Here is a 16,987-nt window from a genome sequence, read left to right as displayed (position 1 = left end):
CGCAAATAGAATCCATAAACACCGGTTATCCCTATGCAGGAAGGGATTGGTTACCAAGATGTGAATTCAGCATAGCTGGAGACCACATCTAGACCTAACTCTGCCAGAAACCCGAGTAGCCGGAGAAAAGGACGAAGGAGCCTGAGCTCCTCCCTTAGGGCCCGGGCCTCCAGTGACAACTCGGCTGGGCAACGTGACTCAGGAAAGCACGGGGCTGACAGCGGCCTAGCGCGGCTTTCTCCGCGGACCTCCGGGGCCTGCCTTCCGCGTCTTACCTGCGGACGGTCGGGACCGGAGGCCGCGGTCTGGACCCTTGTCTTCCAGCTGCGGTGACGCGGCGACGGCGGTGGCGGCACGGTCTGAGGCTCGACCCTACTCTGGCTCCGCGAACCGGCGATGAATCAGCCCGATTCCATTCAAAAGAGTCGCCCGGGCCTCTGCCGCGAAGCACTTCCGGGTTCACTGCTCCGCTTCGGCTTCCGTTCCCCCGACGGCCAATTGGAGGCGACTCGAGAGTCGAGAGGGCGTCCCAGCAGGGGCGCAGAGAACAGACGGCGCTGGCCACCGGGATCTTCTTTCTCGGCTGGGAGTGGGCGGCGGGATAGTGCCTGGCCTGCCCCGGCTTCTCAAACATCCTCCTTTTTCTCCCCGCAGGCTCCTGCCCAGATCTAGGACACCGGCCTATCCAGCCCGAGAGGTGACTGCCTGGGAAACAAAACTTAAGGACTACCGAGATCAGAATCTCTTTCGTTCTGGTGTTTTACCGCGGCCTCACTCGAAAACTAAAAGGTTTACTTGAACTAAACTTAACTTGGTAATCTGAGAAGCAAAAGAGAAAAGGGAGGGGTGTGAAAAAAGGGGAAATCGGTCAGATGCTCTTTTCCGTAGCGCAGTCTTCCCACGGTCTTGTCTTTACCGCTTTGCAAGCATTGGATTTCAGAGAAAACCAACGTTTACCAAGTGTTAAAACCACCTGTTTTGAGCTCAGTTTAATTTACAGTGCTTAAGGAATCATTTGCTCTTGTTTCTCCATGTAATTTGCATGAACAAAGTTACATCCATCATCTGCTCTGCTAGGATTTAAGAGCAAAAGGGCCCAAGAAATGACTGACTTGGAAATTTATATCACACTTAGATGCAGTCTTTGTTTAGGGCAGTATGTTTACCAAGTCCCACTGACTTCGTCAAATAACATTGCAAATAATAAGCATTTAACACACAAACACACAAACTAATTTAAATAATGTCTTTAAAACATTCCTACACCAAGAATGGTGATGAATCTACTGGGTGGAGGGGAAGAAGAGATTCTAGCATCTGAATCCAAAGCTATTTGAGTGGTACAATTACACAGAATTTCTCTCTCAAAGTATTCCATCTCCATCTAAAAAGTATATAGATTATTTAATCATCAATAATAATTATATTTGGATCCTCGTCTTTATGTTTTCTCCCAAACCTCATTTACTTTTTTTTTTTTTTTTTTGGAGGAGGCGGGGAAGGTCAATGATCCCATCTTCAAGAAGTTTCCCTAATCATACCTGAGAGTAGACACTTCCCTCTTATTCAGCTGTTTCCACTGGCCTCCCAATTAATAATCCTGGAAATCATGAAGTGTCTCCTGTAAAATTGCTTTCCCAATCCACTACTCCCCTCTCTCCATTCTCTCTACTTCAACATTAACTCAGGCCTTCGTCACTTTTTCCCTAGAATGCTGTAATAATCTCCTTAATCCCCCTGCCTCCAGTCTTCCCCACTTCAATCCATTCTTCACTGGCAAAGATTTTTTTCTTCTATACAAACACAGTCATACCCCTATGCTTGAATTTCACCAGTGGCCCCCCCCATAAACATTAAATACGAAGATCAAAAATCATTCAGCTTTGTTTGGAACACCCTTGCTCAAGCTGAATCAAAGTATTTAGCTGGGTAATGAGATGTCCATAGAGACTTTAAAAAACTCTAACATGTTCCTGGAAATCTAAAAGGTAATCTTCATGCTTAGGGTTGTGTGCATGACTAGGGCTATGTGAATGCTCAGGAAAGACCTGAGAAGGCCCTAAGTTCTCACCCGGGGCTAACCTCGAGAAGCTATATAAGAAGTAAAGATCAAGGTTGAGTTGTAAATTCCCTAGCTGAGTGTTGAGGTCATGCGCCAACACACAAACTAAGACTCTCAGCAAAGACTAGGAGACTTACTAGTTAAAGACATTTACAGAAATGTGTCCAGTCAGCAGACCACTAAGCCAAATGAGCAAAGACTTCAGTGGTCACACATGACAAAGAATACAGACTTGAAGGAATTAATTCAGAAAAGTCACTAAACTAAGAACTACTACAAAAAACAAACAACAAAAATCCCGAGGAGAGTAGAATCTGATTTCCAGAGTTGCCACATTTTAGTATTAAAAATGTCCAGTTTTCAAAATAAAAAAATTTAAAAATATGATAACACAAACAAGGATGTAATGCCCATATACAGGAGTAAAAACTATCAAGAGAAACTATTCCTTATGAAGCCCATAAATAAGATATTTTAAATGTTCACAAAGCTAAAGGAATCCGTGTCTAAAAAACTAGAGAAAGTATAAGAATATTTCACCAAATACATAATATCAATAAAGAGACAAATAATTTTTAAAAATAAAAATTGTGGAGTTGAAATGTATAACAACTGAAGTGAAAAATTCCTTAGAAGGGCCGAACAAAGATTTGATTAGGTGCAAGAAAAAATTAGCAAATTTGAATATAGGTCAGTTGAGATTACACATTCTAGGGAACAAATCCAGGCATACTACTTTTTATTGCACTTTGCTTTATTGCACTTTGTAAATACTGCATTTTTTTTTACAAATTGAATATTTGTGGCAACCATATATTGAGCAAGTCTATCAGCACCATTTTTCCAACAGTATTTGCTCATTTCATGTCTCTGTCACATTTCAGTACTTCTCACAATATTTAACACTTTTTCATTATTACTATATTTGTTACGGTGATCTGTAATCAGTGATCTTTGATGTTACTATTGTAATTGTTTTGGGGCACCATGAACATTAAACATATCAACATTATCAGGAGTTTGGAAGTTGACTCCAACCCTTATGGATTACTTTGAGAGATTCAGGACTTCAGTGGAGGAAGTAACTACAGATGTCACAGAAATAGCGAAAAAACTAGAATTAGAAGTGGAGCATTAAGATGTGACTGAATTGCTGCAATCTTATGATAAAACTTTAATAGATGAGGAGTTGCTTGTTATGGATGAACAAAGAAAGTGGTTTCTTTTGATGGAATCTACTCCTGGTGAAGATGCTGTAAAGATTGTTGAAATGACAATAAAGGACTTACAATATTATATAAACTTAATTGATAAAGCAGCTGTAGAGTTTAAGAAGATTGGCTCCAATTTTCACAGAAGTTTTATAGTGGGCAAAATGCTATCTAACAGCATCCTATGCTACAGAGAAATCGTTCAAGAAAGGAAAAGTCAATTGGTGTGGCAAACTTCATTGTTGTCTTACTTTAAGAAATTTCTACAGCCATCTCAGCCTTCAGCAACCACTATCCTGATCAGTCAGCACCCAACAACATCAAGGCAAGACCATCCACCAGTAAAAAGATTATGACTCACTGAAGGCTCAAATGATGGTTAGTATTTTTTAACAATAAAGTCTTTTTAAATTAAGGTATACACATTACTTTTTCAGACATAATGCTGTTGCAACTTAATAGACTACAGTATGTGCTGTAGAACATATGTGCTGGGAAACCCCAAAAATTGTGTGATTCACTTTATTGAGATACTCACTTGACTGCACTGTTCTGGAACTAAACCCACAATATCTCCAAAGTATGCCTGAAAAAAAAAGAAAAAAGAAACATAAACAGCATGAGAAGGCTGTGGGACACAATCACACATACCAACATATGTATAATGAGAGTCTTAGAAGGAGAGGAGAAAGAGAAAAAGGCAGAAATAATATCTGAAAAATAAAACTTCCCAAATTTGATGAAAAGTAATCTACACATCCAAGAAGCTTAAAACTCCAAATGAGATTAACGCAAAGAAATCCACACCTGGACAGGGAATAACCAACCTCTTGAGAGCCTAAGACAGGGAGAGAATCTTGAAAATGTCAAGAGAAGCCACTCATCACATAATCCTCAATAAGATTTACAACCAAAGCTATGGAAGCAGAAAGCAGTGGGATGACATTCAAAAAGACTTTCAACCAAGAATTCTATATCCAGGAAAACTATTTTTAAAAAATGAAGGATAAATTAATACATTCCCAAAATGTCTGTATAAACAAATTAGCGAGAATTCATCACTAGGAAACTTGCCCTACAAGAAATCCTAAAGAGAGTCCTTCAGGCTCAAATGAAAGGAGATTACACAATAATTCCAATACATATGAAAAAATAAAGAACACTTGTAACTACATAAGTAAATATAAAAGACAATACAAATATATTTTTGTTTGTAATTCATTTTTTCTCTTACACGATTTAAACAAAATGCATAAAGCAATATTTATAAATCTGTTGATGAGGATTTTATGTATACAGATATAATTTGTATTATAATAACAGCATAAAGGAGGGGGATAAAATGAAGCTATATAGTAGTAAAGTTTTTGTATATTATTTAAAATAAATTGGTATTACTTTGAACTATATTGTTATAACTTGGTAATTGTAATCCCCAGAGCTATCACTAAGAAAATACTCAAAAAATATATAAACTAAAGCCAAAGGAATTAAAATGGTACACTACAAAATATGTACTTAACACAAAATGGAGGAATAGAAGAAAAAAAGATGCAGAACATTTAGAAAACAAATAGTAAAATGGCAGATGTAAATACTACCTTATCAATAATACATTAAGTGTAAAAATTAAACATTCCAAGTAAAAGGCAGCAATTATCAGAATGGATTTAAAAAAAGATCCAACTTTGCAGTCCAAAAGAGACACAATTTAGATTCAATGATCCAAATATATTGAAACTAAGAGGATGAAAAAATATATATCATACAAACAGTAATTAAAGGATTTAACTTTGGACATTGTTCTGGCATTCTTTAATCAAGTTAAAAATACAATCACCATTTGACCTAACAAGGTAAATATATCCATTTGATATATTTACCAAAAACAAATAAAAACATATGTTTGCACCAAGCCTTGAACATGATAGTTTATAATAATTTTATTAATAATAGCTCTAAACTGGAAATAATCTAAATGTTTCTCACCCGATAAATGGATAAAGCATGGTATTTCCTAACAATGCAATAATACTTAGCAATCAAAAATAAAACTACTGATATATGCAACAGTATGGATGGACTTTCAAAAACATCATGCTGAGGAAAAGATATGAGACACAAAAGACTACAAACTGTATAATACCATTTTAATGAAACTAAACAAAGGAAATCAAACACATAGTGACAAAGCAGATTAGTGGTTATCTTGGGGATTGAAAGTGGAGTTAGGTAGGAGAATTGCTTGGGGTTTGAAAGAACTTTTTGGGTCGTTGGAAACATTCTAGATCTATCCTATGGTGATGGTTGTCAAGGCTCATCAAACTGGATAGTAATGTTACAGAGCTGAGAAAGTGAGAAGGCTGCATCTGAGTCCCTCTCTCATAGCCATTGCAGCACATTGAGCTCCGTAGAGACAGCACTGGGGTAAGAGCAAGCTGGACAGGCACTGGGCAACACTGTGCTCCCTGAGGAAAAATCATTAAAAATGGGCAAAGGGGATCCTATGAAGCCGAGAGGCAAAGTCATATGCATTCTTTGTGCACACTTGTCAGGAAGAGCACAAGAAAAAGCATCCAGATGCTTCAGTCAGCTTCTCGGAGTTTTCTAAGAAGTGCTCAGAGATGTGGAAGACCATGTCTGCTGAAGAGAAAGGAAATTTTAAAGACATGACAAAGGCAGAAAGGGCCCAGTATGAAAGAGAAATGAAAACTTATATCCTTCCCAAAGGGGAAGCAAAAAAGAAGTTCAAGGATCCCAATGCACCCTAGAGGACTCCTTCAGCGTTTTTCTTGTTTTGTTCTATCGCCCCCAAATCAAACGAGAGCTTCTCAGCCTATCCATTGGTGATGCTGCAAAGAAGCTGGGAGAGATGCAGAATAAAACTGCTGCAGATGACAAGCAGCCTGAAGATAAAGAGGGCTGCTAAGCTGAAGGAAAAATACAAAAAGGATATTGTTGCAAACCAAGCTAAAGGAAAGCCTGATGCAGCACAAAAGGGAGTTGTTGAGGCTGAAAAAAGTAAAAAAAGAAGCCGAGGAAGATGAAGATGATGATGAATAAGTTGGTTCTAGCAGAGTTTTTTTGCCTGTCTATGAAGGATTTAACCCCTCTGTATATAATTCCTTTTAAAGAAAAAAATGGAAGTGTAAGACTGTGTAAGATTTGTTTTTAAACTATACAGTCTTTTTCTGTATAGTTCACACACTACTGAATGTGTCTTTATATAGGCTTGTCCTGGTGGTATTTTCAATAGCTACAGTATGGGGGTTGTAAATTGGCATGGAAGTTTAAAGCAGGTTCTGTTGGTGTACAGCACAAACTTGTTATATATGAAGATGCTAGTTTTTTTATATTCAGTTGTCTCTGATGCAGTTTATATGAAATAATTGTTTTGCTAACTGAATACAACCCTAATTGCAAAAAAAATGCAGCTGTTTTGTTGACATTCTGAATGCTTCTAAGTAAACATTTTTAATTTAAAAAACTCATCAAAATGGGTATGTTTAATTGTATATATTTTACACTACCATAAAGTTGATTTAAAAGAAGAAAAGTTCCTCAAATGTGTTAGTTTATCCCTTTTCTTAGCCACATCAAAGTATTTGTAGTTAAATCATGTTTTACACCTCAGAATTTTCCAACTTATTGTTTCTCCTATCTGAAATGTCCTTCCTCCCATCTCCTACCCACACATTCCACCCTACATTTTTAGAGAGTGGTCAGTTAGTACTGGTTATGTATCTTACCCTACAATCGAACTCTATCATTCTTGTTTTACTTGTCAGCCTTCCCATCTAAACTTTAAGCATCTTGAAAAAGCAAAGAACACAGCCTGGCCATTGTAGGTACCAAAAATTGTTGTTGACTATTGAGGTAATACTTATCCAAGTACTTTGCTTGCTAAGAACACTCAAAAAGATCAGAAACATTTTAAATCCAGATACAGTCCCTCTTAAAATAATCAATTATTTAAAAATAAATGAATAACCAAATTTATGAAATTTAAATGGCCACATATCTGATATGAATATCATATGATAACGCTTAAAGCATTCATTGTTTGGGTAAGTCCCAATATGGCTTTGGAGAAGACTATAGAGCATAGAATTGTGAAATGTTTGATATGTTTCTCAAAATCATAAATTGCCAAAAGTTCACTTTATTAAATATGCAATATACATTGTTTCAGAAAGAAACTCTCCTGCTTATTTGGTATCTTCTAAACCTGACCGTTTTGTTAAATGAATGAATAGCTCTGGCTAATAGCATTAGCACATACCTATTCAAAATGCATCAACCTTATTATAAATTAGTACAAAAATTTCTTCCCATTTTTAAAGAACATTATATGCATATACATATAATTCCTTTCATATACAAAGTCTGATTATGTGTCTAATAAGAAATTGTAATAGTAAATTTTCAAATAGTCCAGCTTTACAATTATGAATATCAGAAAAAGGCTGTTGCCATTTAAATTTTTAAGAAATGTTTGGAAAGAATTTAAAAACATGTTTTATGTTAAAAATTCAAAATCGGTTTTAATTGTTATACCTAATTATAGTTTTGAATTATGCAGTTTTTTGAGTATTATAAATAAATATAGATCTAGCACAAGGAAAAAGAAAAATAGAAAAATATTTACTTTTTAAAGTACAGTGAATTTAACATATAAGGCCAATAGAATAATTGTTACTTCTGCCAGATGGTATTTTACATTTTGATAAAAAGATATATTCTTAATCATATATGTCAAGGAAAAGCGACCATATGTTGTTAAACACTTCCAATTTGTCATTTAATTTAAAAGGCACTACTGATATTGCCATAAAATTTTTGGTGATGTGGTCTAAGTATCCTTGGTGTCAATAAAATTTAATCTCAAATAATTTCCTTATTTCTCTTTGAGCAAATATTTCGACAAATAATTTCACTAGCATCTATAAGAAGAAATATCATAAAGAGGATAAATCAGAATCCAGAGTCTATATTCAAGTTACTACTGGGTAAAAACCATAACTTCTGTTTTCAAGAAGCCTCCAAAAAGTAATTTACTGTATTCCAGCAAAGTAAAATATACAGAGTAATTCAAATCATTCTAAATTGATGTGCTTTAAGTTCAGAAACCAAATATATTCTTAAGATTAAAAAATAGAATGATTATAGTACAAAATAATTTTGCACATTACAAAGGTTTTCTAACTAAAAAAAATACCTTATGGAAGACACAGAAAATAGCATTCGTTCTATAATGGAAAAAGGAAATTGATATTAGATTATTAAAGCAAAGGTTTCAAAGTAGTGGTTTGCTCCCTTATCTGTGGTTTCACTCTCTATGTTTTCAGTACTCATGATCAACTATGGTCCAAAACACTGAATGAAAAATGCCAGAAATAATTCATAAATTTTAAATTGTATGCCATTCTGAGTAGCATTATGAAATCTATCATTGTCCTGCTCCGTCCCCCACAGGATGTGAACCATCTCTTTGTCCAGCATATCCACACTGCATATGCTACCAGCTTGTTAGTCACTTAGTAGCTGTGGCGTCAGAAGGTCAGTAGTGACCTAATGCTACGTCACAATGCCTACATCATTCACCTCACTTCAACTCATCATTTAGCCACTGCATCACCTCACAACATTACAAGAAGTAGTACAGAACAAATATTTTGAGAAAGAGCGAGACAGACCACATTCCTCTAACTTTTATTACAGTATTTTGTTATAATTATTCTATTTATTATTAGCCAAGAAGTAGTACAGAACAAATATTTTGAGAAAGAGGGAGACAGACCACATTCCTCTAACTTTTATTGTTGTTAATTTCTTATTGTGCCTAATTTATAAATTAAACTTTATCATAGATACGTATGTTTAGGAAAAAACAAAGTATATGTAGGGTTAGTTGCTATCTGCGGTTTCAGGCATCCAGTAGGGGTTTTAGAACGTATCTCCCGCAGATAAGGGGGATATGCCTTTGTTTCCTCTGCCTTTTTGAAAAGGGAATTTGCTGATCTCTCTTCCTCTGCCATTCCCAACCAGTTTTTCTTTTCACTCTACAGGGCTCTATGTATGATTTCATTCAGGCTGAAAGTTTGAATTGTCATGTCCATTCTGACAACTTGAAATTTCCATTGTCTGTGCCTATCTCTTATCCAGGTTTTTCACTGTTGTATGATTATATCACTATTTATCCATTCGCCAGTTGATGGACATTTAGCTTATTTCCAGTTTTTTGCTATTATGAATGCTTCTATAAATATTCTATGTGTTCCCTGGTCTGTCTTACCAAGAGATTCTCAAGAGTAAATACCTAGAAGTGAAGTTACTGGATTCTAAGACATGCATCTTGTCGATTTTACTAGATAATACAAATCATATTCCAATATAATATTCAAACTTTCTCATTGTTCTTCATCATCACTAAAATTGAATTTTGTTACACTTCTTAATTTTTGCCAATCTAATGGGAATAAAATGATATATAATTTAGTTTTAATATGCATGTTCTTGATTACTAATAAAGTTGCACATCTTTCATACGTTTCTTAGTCATTTGTATTTTCTCTTTTCTGAAATGCCAATTGATGACTTTGGCACATGCTTTACTATGGAGTTATTTGTCCTTTTTCGCATATTTTCAAACTCATTTTGTACTTCAGTAAAATGAAACCCAAAGAGGATATATCACATAAGAAACGTTGTGTAGCTAGTTAGTAGCAGAGTCAAACTCATAGTAACTAGTGATTTTTTTTTTGTGGAAAAACAAATCGTGTGCAACTAATGTCATTTCTCTCTGTTATAATTTTACTTTTCTAAAGTGGAAACAAGTATAATATTAGATTTCGATGACACTTTAGATTGCATATGATCACCTCTTATCTGAGCCAAGCAGATGTATGAACTTAGCCATTCACTGAGATTGGAATGCTGCTCCAGGCAGGCTACATCCTATAGTGAACCTTGGAATGTCACAGGTCTGTTCATTGTATTTGCAAATAACAGAAGAAATGTGTTAACAACTATCCTGGAAACTCAAATTTGGGGGATGAAGTGAAGGAAGTGTAGTATAATGAAGATTCCCAGATGAGTCTGATCTTTCTACTCATTGTGATCTAAATACTGATTGTGTAAAGTGATTGAGAGGCAAAATCAAAATACAGTGTATTTCTTGTTGTTTATTGTGGGTAACAGGTGGTAACAAGTGTTACCCACATAATACGATTTTAGATAGTCCATAGACATTCTTTGTATTAATAGATATGTACTTACTTTGATGTATACTAGAAAAATATATAAAGAGCACTTCGGACTTGTGATTCAATAGTTATTATTTCTTAAAACAACACTCAATTTTTTAAAGCATCTAATTAAAGAAAAAGATAAACAATAACACAAATAGTATGTGGGTGAGGGAAACTGTGAAATTGATACAGGAATGACCAAAATTTGGGATACATTGGACAATGATTTTGATTATACGTTAATCCGGTTTTATAAACTGACTCTAACACATCCATTTGTGTGAACTTGGGAAGTTATTTACCTTCCTTGGCCAAATTGTTTGTTATGTTAGTTGCTTTAACAAAGACCAAAATAGTAATGGCTTAAACAAGTTATAAGATTTCTTTCTATTACACATGAAAGTTGAAGGTGGTGAGGGGGTCAGGTTGGCACTGTTCCATGAGGCTGTCCAGAAGCCTGCTGGACATCTCACACTACAGCATATGGGAAGGGGAAACAAGGAAGTATGCAGCAAGCAGCTTTCTACTAAGAGCATGAAGTCAAACTACGCCTATCACTTTTGTTTACACTCTAGTGGCTAACTGCAAAATAGACTGTCATCTCTAGCAGGAAGAAAAGAATGGACTTAAGACATTGGGCATTAAGAAACGAAGTCTAGGGCCATGCCACCCTGAACGTGCCCAATCTCATCTGATCTCGGAAGCTAAGCAGGGTCAGGTCTGGTTAGTACTTGGATGGGAGACCACCTAGGAAGCCCAAGTGCTGTAGGCGTTTAAAAAAAAAAAGGAAAAGGAATCCCTAGAGATGGAAAACAAATGAGGCGTGCCCTCTAGTTCCCCCAGTTGTCTGTCCCAGCTTACTGCCTAAAGGAAATTTCCAAGCTTCAGCACAAGGAAGGGAAAACCCAGAGGTTTACTTGAGTTGAGGAGACAGAAGTGGGAGTCTGGGGAAGCCAGGCTGCTAGAATTCACAAGGCAGAGAACAAGAGAGGAGAGAGATGCAGAGGGAATATGCCAGAGACCTTCAGAGAAACCCTTTTGAGTATTCAGCTGAGTGATGATCAGTGCAACGCATGTGGCTGGGGAAAGAACCATAAAAGGAATGGCGATCGGCTTGTAGAGGCCAGGAATAAAACTTGTTCTCAACAGCAATTGACTTGGGGGAAAAAACCCTAACTGAGGCAGTATCACTAGAACACCAAGTAGGATATGCTTCGGTAGTGGGGAATAATTATCCCTAGACTAACTGTAGGTCTGGTACTGCTTAAAAAAATTAAAAGCAAGACCCCAAAGGATCAAAATGTTTCTAAGTGACTGAACCAGATTCAACATTAATATATCAATTCTCCTCAAGCTGATTCTAAAATTCATAAGGAAGTGCAAAAGACTTAGATTAACCAAACAACTCAGAGAACAAAACTGAAAGGTTTACACTAGCTGACTTCAAGACTTATTATACAGCTATCATTAATCCGGACCGTAGTATTTGACACTTCTAGAATTAAACCCCAGTTGTATCTCTTACTTACCCTGGGCAAGTCACTTAATCTCTATAAGCTTCAGTTTTCATATTTGTAAAATCAAAATAATATTAACTATTTTACAGGATTATGTGGCTAAATGAAACAGTGTATACAATACATTTAGCACAGCACCGAACCCGTAAAAAAAAGTCAGCTTTTATTATCTACTCAACCCCAGGCTCCATAGGAGAGAGACTGTATATGCCTTGATTATCACCGTAGCCTTAGGGCCTCAGAAGGAAATTGAGATTGAACTATCTCAAGCAAAAAGTTAACAAGAAACCAGTTAACTATCTAGTTAAGGAACTTTAGATATTATTAAACGGACAATTAGCTCCTACTTTAAGAGTAAAAATATTAGTGTCTCATTGGTTGGATTTCCATAAAGTCTGAACCTTTTGTAAAATAAACTTGATCCACTTACAAATATGAGAATTAAATCAAATGTGTTAAGTACGAGAAAATATTGCTCCAGTTAAACTTCAAAAGCTTTATTAGCCTCTAATGAGGTAGCTTAAACAAGATCTCTTTGTTGGATGATATTAATTGGGTCTATAAAGAATCCTATTCTTAGATTATAAGTATTTAATAACGAACTTACTTGATTTGTAGATTTGTTCACTCTAAACTCTTTCCATCTTTATATTAGTTTTCTTAGCATTTTGTGATTTTTTTTCTATAATTACTGTGTATTGAATAAGTTAAGCAATAATCTTAATGCTTTAAATGTTAGTATAGTAGACGAATTTCCTAACAATTTGGATGAAAATGAGCTCATTCATGAAGAAGAATATTCATTCACAAAATGACAAGAGTTCTTTACAGATAGATGGTAACATTTTAAATAAATCTCAGTTGTTGGGTGAAAGGTTTGAAAGTGGTAATTCTGAGACTACAGATAACTTGATTAAGAATTAAAAGAGCAGATTATTTTTCTTTACTAAAATAATTTTTTATTTTATGTTTCAAAATACAATTGGGCTATTAATGCTTAACAGAGCAATTGAACTATTAATTGTCCTGACCAAAAACATTTAAAAACAATATTCACATACAACGCATAAAATCTTTTATAGATATATAATATGTAACTTTATGAGACTTTATGAGACTAGCACGCAAAAAGGCTGGCTAGAATTGTAATACTAACCATGGTATCTGTGGTACAAAATTGCCTTGCTCCTCATAATAAAGTACTTTGGAAATTTGGAATCATGCCAAATTTTATTACATTGTAAAATGTTTCTAATGAATTTTTACTCATTTGGAAGGATTTAAAAATAACTCTAAAAGAAATACCCACATTGTATATTTCTTTGAAAAGTCTATACAATTTTTCCTAACCTGCTCATTTCTAGACTATATAGTGCTAAAATAAGTAATTAAATAATTAATAACGGGACACATACAAAAGATTTAAAACCAATCAAAACTATTAAAAATTAAACAAACTGATGAAATCAATAGGCTACTTAATTACTGCAAAAAAAGATTTATTTCAATGGCTAGTGTAGTGTTTCATTTAATGTTAACAAAGGGATGGTAAACAGCAGCAGCAGCAGAAGTCTGGGTCAGATTATGCTGCTACCTTTGTGATTTTAGATTATTTAACTGCTCTGAGCCTCAGTGTGCAGGACCAGAGAGTAGTTTTCAACTTTTTCCTCTTCCTCTTCTTTTTCTTATTCTAGCAAAGAACATTTTGTCAAATGGAATCATACTTGGAGCACCAATAGACAAAGCAGATAAATGCAGAACTGCTCTGCTGAGGTGGTGGGTGGGAAAACCTGGAACTCTCTGCAGATTTGTTTATGCTATTTTTCACTGTATAAAAGTTTCAAAAAGAGTTTGATGACTTTGCTTTTGCTTCTGGGTTGTATATACCCAGGAAAGGATTTTGCAGCATAAAAATTATTAAACAACGATCATATCTTCCTTCTTCAAAGACTTTTACATTTAAATCTTGATCTATTTGGATTTTATTTTCATGTAAGGAATAAGGTAGAGCTCCAAATTCACATTTTTCAAGATTACTACCGAATTGTTCCTCTATTTATTAAGTAATGTCTTTATCCTACTGATTTGAAATGTCATCCTTCTCCTATAATAAATTCTTACATATCATCAAATCTATTTCTAGTTTCTGGTACTTTCATTTTAGGGATGCTTCTGTCTCTCCACATCCTTCACCTATTGCCAAGACAAATGTTATATCACTGTCCTGATTTTTTTAAACTATGAAGATTTTCAGTTCTGTATACTAATTGTTAGCATTTTGTATATCTTTTCGTACCTCATTTACTATTCTTTATTTTCAACTGTGTAAAAAATATTGACATATATTGCAATGATAACCAAATAAGACATATATAAAATACTAGCTTAGTGGTTAAGAGCATGAATTCTGGAGCCAGAATGAGGACAATTATGCTACTTATTCAACAGAGTTGTTGTGAGGAGTAAATGACATAATATTTGTGAAGCACTTAGAAACTTTACATTTTGGTTACTATAATTATTGCATATACTCTGGAAATCAACTGATTTAGCTTGTACATTATATATTTAATCTTTTTTTAGTCACTACCCTTAAATATTAATATGACTATTTAACTTATCAATGTCTTAATTTAGTCAGTACCTCTCTCATTTCTCCTAAACAAAGGATCTTAAGATGCTTGAACTTCAATAAACTCCTCTTCCATCTTCCATACTATTATTGAGTTTCACGTTACTTTCAAGATTCCCACGATTAATCATTACATTTATTTTTTTAATTCAATATTAGGCTCATCAACATAGTTATCTACAATCAATATTCAAAAAAGTTTTTTAAACTCTATTTGTATTTATTTTTCATTTTATACCTCCCATATCTTTACTATGTTGACGTACCTACATCATCAACTTCTTCCTCACTTTGTGATCTTCACTAGTCTCAATTCTTTTGAAATTAAATAAATAATCTTCAGTTTAATCTGTACAATTTAAAATAAACAATCATTTTAAGCCTCAAACAAAACCTCTTGATGTAGCCAGTTCCATATTGTCCTATTGCAATGACAAAACAATTACTCTGAAACTATCGCCTTTTGCCACTAGGTGGCGCCTATGTCTAAGTAACACAATCTATTCTTTAAGTTAAACTGTTTGAGAACAACCTCGTCTTCCTTTGAGGTAAATTCTGTTGGTGAATTTTCATGATAGATGAAATTTGTCTCTTTAAGATTTAAAGATTTGTTAATTTTAGACAATTTAGATTAAAGTCTTTCTAAATTGAGATATACATCTCCCTTCTTAAACTAGAGCATATAAACCCGTGTCCTGATGATTAACAGTGAACATCATAAACATCAATTACAGTAATGCACAAGCATATACAGATTATCCCCACTGTTTGACCCTAAATTAAAGAGCCCTAGATAACTATGCTTTTTGAATTCACCCTTTACAATATTTTAGTCTAGTCTAGTCTTTTGGGCTCCTTTTGTAACAGCATTTTTTTTTCTTTTTTCCAGATATTACTTTTTAAAACTAACTTCTAGGAGTTAAACACCTTCTTTCCCCAAGCTTTGTTTTGAAATATTGCTATCTCTCTAATGTATAATGATCAAATAAATCAGATAAATAAAGTTATTAAAATTGGGTCAAATATAAGTTCTATTGATAAATTACACAGATTTTAGTATGTTTTATGGCATCTGTTTTGAGGATTTTATGACATCTATTTTGAGTACTGAGATGTTCTGATAGTTGAAGTTGCTTAATAAGAGATATATTTGAAACTATTAATTATATTTTTAATTAATAATTGAGGTACACAACATTCGAAAATTTGAATACTGTTTACTGTATTGACTTTCCTTTGACTTCCTCCTTTTCATTTCAGCATTAATAATGTCATTGATCCCATTAAAGTGACTCCAGGAAGAACTAATTCCATATAAGTAATTTCAGGTTTATTTTTTGCACCTTGCAAAAAATATGAAAGTATGTCTATTGAAAAAATAATTTTGTTTATAAAAAGAAAATAAATTTGTGAAAACATGATATTAACCAACAAAATCATTCTTAAACTTTAGTATACATCATAATCAAGTAGTGATATTGTTACAAATGTATACAGATTCAAGGGCCTCAATTCCAGAAATTCTGTTTCAGTTGGTATGAAGTAGACACCAGGACTCTGTAATTTAAATAAATATCCCAATTGATTATTTCACTTCTCTGTGTTTCTCAGAATTCCTAGTTGACACTAAAGAAGAAATTCTCTCTTTAATGGATGTACAGTTGAATGTTTTATTTTGGATTCAAAATTAGATGTTATACAACTGTAACTTAGAGAAAGGAAATTAGTTTTCACAACAAAGCCTTTTCCAAAGTAAGACAATACTGGTAATTCCATTTAATATTTATTTTCTCAATAAATAACATTTGGGGACCTCTCTTCATAGTCATAGTCACATCTGAAGATGGTAAACTAAAGTCACTTCAGATTATTATTTGTTAGTAGGACTTTCTAATATGTAATTATGAAGAATTAATTAAAATTAAGGTAACTATCTCAGTTTCTTTTACACTGATCCTTACTTATTTTTAAAATGCTCTTTCTAAAAATCAACTTTTGCCCTTCGTACCCTGTAGTAACACTTTTCCATGCCTTTTAAGTGACCCTGTTTTGAGGAGTGTTAACACTTCAGAAAAATCTCTAGATACATGTCATGTATCTTTTGGTCTACTTTAATAACAAAACGGAGTCTCCTTGTTATGCTCACTTGCTCAGCCAATGTACATTCTTGCCCCTGTGTTTATACATTCATTAGTGGTTTTTACTTGTCTAGTCTTTTGGGCCAGAAAACTAGAGTTTATTATCCTCCAGGTGATGAATCTTCTTATTTACAAATTAATTGCAGATCATGTGTGGGCAGCTTGATTGCTGATCCT

The 16,987-nt window shown here is 34.3% G+C and overlaps 1 protein-coding gene and 2 pseudogenes across 1 annotated transcript in view; 2 read left to right on the top strand and 1 right to left on the bottom strand.

Annotated features, from left to right (window-relative positions):
• Window positions 1–461, bottom strand: part of PSMD14 (proteasome 26S subunit, non-ATPase 14) — an 84,953-nt gene extending 84,492 nt beyond the window's left edge. The window contains exon 1 of the mRNA XM_006921121.3: window positions 276–461. The gene's annotated coding sequence lies outside the window, so the exon portion shown is untranslated. The remainder of the gene's footprint in view (window positions 1–275) is intronic.
• A 5,300-nt stretch (window positions 462–5,761) lies between these two features.
• Window positions 5,762–6,336, top strand: LOC102886853 (annotated as a pseudogene).
• Window positions 6,337–11,176: 4,840 nt separating this feature from the next.
• On the top strand, window positions 11,177–11,295 carry LOC112470563 (annotated as a pseudogene).
• Window positions 11,296–16,987: the final 5,692 nt, after the last annotated feature.

The sequence above is a fragment of the Pteropus alecto genome, unplaced genomic scaffold (assembly GCF_000325575.1).
Source record: "Pteropus alecto unplaced genomic scaffold, ASM32557v1 scaffold3, whole genome shotgun sequence".
In the NCBI taxonomy this organism is placed as follows: Eukaryota; Metazoa; Chordata; class Mammalia; order Chiroptera; family Pteropodidae; genus Pteropus; species Pteropus alecto.
Note: the sequence above shows the minus strand (reverse complement) of the source record. Positions and strands in the feature narration are given on the sequence as shown.